Raw genomic sequence first — 6,000 nt, 5'->3', positions numbered from 1 at the left:
AAAGGACTAAGAAGCTGAACCCTAAGCCAAGCGGCAAACCCACACTATTGTATGGACTGTTCACTTTATGCTTTACTTTATGCTGGACAAGGGCTGTATTTAAAGGGAACCTGTCAGAAGGATTGTGCAGCGCCCCAGAGTCCTGGTCGTTGCAGTACTGTGGCTCCGCCGCTAAGGGGAGCTATGGTACGTCTGATGGCACTGAAGGAGTTCATCTGACCAGGTATCACAGACACCAATACATTTCACAGTCGGGCCTCCAGGGGGAGCTAAGGGTTCTATTCACTAGGCCACTCCCCACCATTGTGGGTAACCTGGGGGTCAGGCAGGAAGTTAGATCAGAAAGCTGACTGGGTTGGAACCAGGCAACACCTTGTGGCAGAGGGTGTTGCGGGAGAAGATTCGGTAGGGTCTCTGTCAGGGGTGGAATCCTGACAGAGGCTTGGCAACTTGAGCGAACGTAACGGGACCGTGCCTGCTCAGGATAGCGGCGGTGCCCAAGGAAGGATCAGAAGCGAGATAGATTGTGCTGAGTGAGAAACGAGATCAAAGCAATAAGGAGAATACCAGTAGGAGTCGTGCTGTAATACCGAGGCAACATCCTACTGAGGCGCACAACCGGCGGCCGGAACGCCGAGGGAGTATTACAATATTCAGCTTCAAGCAATACTCTAAACAGTGGCAGGACAGTCAGTCTAAGGCGGGCTGTCTCACCTAAATCACCTATGTAGTCTTGGGGGGCAACTTGTGGAGAGGGGCGACTCTAGGGTCCCGGAAGAGCTCCGAGCCTACCCGTCAAACGGGTGCCGTCCAAACCGTAACATCAGGGAGGGACGGAGGATTAGCAGAACATCATCTAATCGAGTTGTGAGGGAACTTAAGAAACGGACAAAACAGTTGTGGGGACTTTCCGTAAGCACAGCAGGGAAGGACCGCAACACAGCGCTAGAAGGAAGGCACAGATTTCCACCTGCTAAGAGAACTCTGGAGGTGCCATTGGACCGGCCGGACTTGCGCAGCCTGGCTATCTGGACTCCGGACTGAGAACCCAGAGATCTTCAGTAAAGAGACTGCAACCTGGTGTCCTCGTTATTTACTGCACCGCACCACTACAGCATCACCACCACCATCATCTACCCACTTCTATCACTGTACGCCCCTCAGCAGGGTCACGGACCGGGCCTAGCCACCGTGACAACCCCAGAGCAGAGACTCACAGGCCCGGTACCGGGTACCCCTCGGCCCTGCGGCAGTGGGGGCGCTACAATTGTGCTTAGTAACCTACAGACAGTGTCAGGTCGGCGCCGTTATACTGATTAAAATATCTTGGTTGATGAAATCAGTCTTGTGGTTGTTTAATCTTTATTTTCAGTTTTGTGTTAATTATATGCTTGTTCTCCGTGGTGGCCTGTGGGGGCAGGGGGTTCATATGGTGCTCTGTTTATCTATTCATACTGAAGACTGCTGGCAGTTGACATTTGAAAATGGTGCCTGCCCCTTCTGCGCAGTAGCAGCTATCGGTGATCCGATAGCTGCTATTGCGCAGGTGCCAGCAGCGTCATCTTATTAGAGACATTTGTCGGCGATCTTCGATTTTTGCTACTGCTGTTACTGCGCAGGCCCGACGGTGCCATCTTAGAGGAGGAAAAAATTTTCTGTAGCAAGATGGCACCGTTGGCGACTGTGCAGTATCATCTGAAGGTTTTATTTTTCAATATGTATATATAATATTCATTATGTAAACTAGGGTGCAGGTCACTGAGGTATCAGTGACCTGTCATCAGTCTTCATTATGAATGGCTAAGCAGAGCATCACATGAAGACCCCCCACAGGCCACCCCTGGGCACGAGCACATCATTAAATGAAAACTGAAAATAAAGATTAAACAACAACCACAAGATGGATTTCATCAACCAAGGTATCATTTTAATCAGTATATCAGAGCCTACCTGACAGTGCCTGCAGGTTACTGTGCACAGTCTTGTTGATAGGCTCCTTTTAAGTTTTCCTATGATGTGGTTTATGAGGACTGAAATAAAGTAGCCGGATTTTTAAATAGAAACAGTTCCTGTGATACCTCATATCGCTCCCAAGTGAGTAGAATTGTTACAGCCCCAGTTTATTTATATCTCTCCCCACCCTAAAAGATGAAGCTCAAGGCCCTAGGATCCTGTACACCCCAGACCCACAGCTCGGACTGGGACCGCATCTCTTCAAATCCTACCATATTCCTTCATACAGCGCCATTAGCTCTTTTCAAATTAGTATTTGCCTACTGCGGTTCTTCTCCGCTCTTCCACTGCGATATCTCCTTATTCTACAACAAGTGAGGTTTGATAAAGGCCCACTACGGGGTCGAAACGTTACCTCAACACCTTTATGCTACTGTGGTGAAAATAATAAAATGTCTTCATTTTTGAATTTGAAAATCTAAATCTTGAGTGCGGCTGTTTGTTACTTATCTTGAGCTTGGATTTCACGGCTGAGGGTAAAGATATTTCTAATTTGAATAATTGGTTAAGGTGAGCCAAATCTGGTAGCTCCAAGGACCTCCCTCTTTTTCTGGTAATTAACACTGGTTTTTGTTATTGTAGTATTTAGTAAAATAAGTGGCCAGTGTGACCACTTTTATCCAAAATATTGTCTCCTGTGTATGCTTATTAAGACTGTATGAGATCAATGGTATCTGGAATTTTGGTAATAGGGAGAGAAGTCTTTAATGGTGCGATTCGGCCATAGCTTGTCATGGCTATGAAAATGAAAAATTAAATCGTTTTTTTTTTTACCTCACAAATGTTTGTAGCCCCAAATTTCTAATTTTCACAAAACTAAGAGGAGAAATTGCACAACAAATAGTGTGGCTCATTTTCTCTGGACTCTGAGTACACCGACACCCCATATTTGGTTTGGGCAAATGAAAGAGAAGGTGCACCATTTGACTATTGGAGCTTAATTTTTTCTAGAATAGATTGCGGACACCATGTCACATTAGAAGAACTCCCAAGACGCCAACACAGCAGAAACTTCCCACTACTGATCCCATTTTGGAAACTACACCCCTGGAGGGACTCATGTAGGCATGTGAGCATTTAAACCTCATTAATTCATGTTTCAGGTGGAACCACTGCTGGATCCATTCACTATAAAGAGGCATCAGAATTACTATGGACTCTGTCTGGCCTCATTTTTGCAGTGTCCATCTTTTCAAAGGCGCACAAAACTGTGTTTGACCGCACTTTTGAATGTGAGGCCGGGATCACACATATGCGAGATATGGCCGAGTCTCGCAGGTGAAAACCCAGCTCTGGTGCCGGCACTCTGGAGCGGAGCGTGCAGCCGCACAGCAATACATGGAGCCGCACGCTCCAGAGTGCCGGCACCAGAGCTGGGTTTTCACCTGCGAGACTCGGCCGTATCTCGCGTATGTGTGATCCTGGCCTTACTGAACAAATCGATATCGCTGGATCATAAGCCAGATGGAGTCTAAAGTGAATGCATATGCGGCTGCCTCATTACAGTGAATGATTTTGTCTAAATTGCGTTTTACTGCGATTTCGATGCTGTAAGTACTCAGAATAGAACACAGGATAAATGAGAACCGAGCCTTATTACGGTATAAGTGGTAAGTCACCTTCATTCTTTGGGTCATTACAGCTATGCCAGATTTATATTCTTTAGGTTTGCTGTTTTTACACTCTAAAAGCACTTTTTTACATCACCATGCTTTGAGAACTATAATTTTCTATTTTTTGGCCAATAAAGTAATGGATGGCTTATTTTTTATTGGATGAGTTGACATTTTTATTGGTACCATTTTCAGGCACGTAACTTTTTTATTGCTTTCTCTTCTGATTTTTGGGGAGGAGTAATAAAAAATAGCAATTCGGGAATTTTTATTTTTTACTTACACCGTTCAACGTGTGGAAAAAGTGATAGAACAACATTATTCTTTGCCTCATTACGATTACTACTTTTGCACACTAATAACAATTTTGCTGAAATAAAATTTGTTTTTCCATCGCCTAACTGACAGCTATAATTGTTTTTGTTTTTTCTGCTGACGGAGCTGGGTGAGGGCTTTTTTTTGCAGGACAAATCACATTTTCAGGGTTACCATTTTTATTTTTTGGCACGTTTTAGTCCACTTTTTGTTTGGCAGTGTAATTTAAAAAAATGTTTTTCCAATTTTTTTTGGTTATTGTTATGGTGTTTACTGTAGTCTTTGCAGATGCAGCTATACCAAGTAAACATTTTTTTTTTTAACATAAAAATGCATATCTAATGGCGTTATATTTTTACATGTTTTTTGTCTTCTTTTTTTAATATGTATTTTTACATTTTTTTCTTATTTCCTTTATGGAAAGGTAATTATTTGTCGGATTACTTATCTAATACACTGCAATAATTCTGCTTTGCAGGGTAGTAGACTTGTCAGTTTCACAATGACAGAACACCTGTTCAGCCGTGCTTATAGTTGTACTTAGGCAGGGGGAGAAGGAAAACTAACAAAACACAACCCAAAAAGGTCCAATTAATCAATGCAAAAAGCTTTATTGGTCACATAGACAGGTGTGGAAAAAGGAGGTAAAAACATGAGCAAACATACAGCTATGCAATGCAGAGGGCAGATAAGACCAAAGATATATACCTTGTTACATAACATGGTGTGCAGCTGTATCAGCCATCATATCAGTGATCCGCTATCAATATGCCTAAATACACAAAAAATGATAATATAGTACATATTAGGTAGAGGCATAAAATAGGTGTATACTATACCTTTAAATTCAAGATATAAGAATATTGCCCCTGTCCTAATCCTTAGTTACCTGGTATAATATGGTAGCTGTGTCTCCAATGGTCAGCCTGCTCACCCCTACGCACGTTTTGGATTTCTCCTTCCTCAGGGAACTAAGGATTGGGACATGTGCAATATTGTTTGTAATGCCCCCTCTAATATCTGTGACAGCTTGAAGTCTTTTGTGGTAGTTGTGGATGAGGTTCTTTATTTTCTCAGATGATAAAGCTGCCCACTCTTCTTGGCAAAAAGATTCCAGTTCTTGTAAATTCCTGGGCTGTCTAGCATGAACTGCACGCTTGAGATCTTCCCAGAGTCGTCCAATGATATTGAGGTCAGGAGACTGAGATGGCCATTCCAGAACCTTCACTTTGTTCTGCTGTACCCAATGACAGGTTGACTTGGCCTTGTGTTTTGGATCATTGTCATGTTGGAACGTCCCATGCGCAGCTTCCTGGCTGATGAGTGCAAATATGCCTCCAGCAATTGCTGATAACATGCTGCATTCATCTTTCCTGTTACAGGAAAGAAATATATCTTGGTACCGTGTTAGCCAGTAGATAGAAAAATATTTAGAATTGAGAGTCCTCAGTGGTTGATACCTTTTAATGGCTAACTGAAAAGATGGTAACAAATTGCAAGCTTTCGAGACTACATACGTCTCTTCATCAGGCAAAGACTAAAACAAATTCTGAAGAATCACATATTTATGCACAACATAGTATAGAGAAAAAAAAAAAAAAGAGGGGAAAAAAAACCATGGATAAGCTAGGTGACATGAAGCAGAATTACCATGGGTGATAAACAGTTACGTCCATAAATATTGGGCCAATTCTTAGATAAGGATTGTTTTATTGTCCTGTGATTAGGGTCTCGTTCTGTTGTGATGACCCCACATGGTCTGAGGGGCAAGTTCATTAGTTGATGTAAAAAGACATAAATCCGTGTGACACATTCATTCCTGCATTTAGAGTGTCAAAGGTCGTCATCAGTTTATACTCCCAGACTCTTCTGTCTCTCTGAGTTTTGAAGTTACTTTTCAATACAAGTAATTTCATGTCCATAATGCTATGATTTGGGAGACAGAAATGTATTGCCACAGGTATATCCATTCTTTTTTCTTTTATTGTATGGCGATGAGAGTTCATCCTTGTTCTCAGTTTCTGCCCTGTCTCCCCCACATACAGACCCCCATTTGGAC

This window comes from Ranitomeya variabilis, chromosome 4 (assembly GCF_051348905.1).
Source record: "Ranitomeya variabilis isolate aRanVar5 chromosome 4, aRanVar5.hap1, whole genome shotgun sequence".
Classification (NCBI taxonomy): Eukaryota; Metazoa; Chordata; class Amphibia; order Anura; family Dendrobatidae; genus Ranitomeya; species Ranitomeya variabilis.
The sequence above is the reverse complement of the archived record's forward strand: the minus strand, read 5'-3'. Positions refer to the sequence as shown.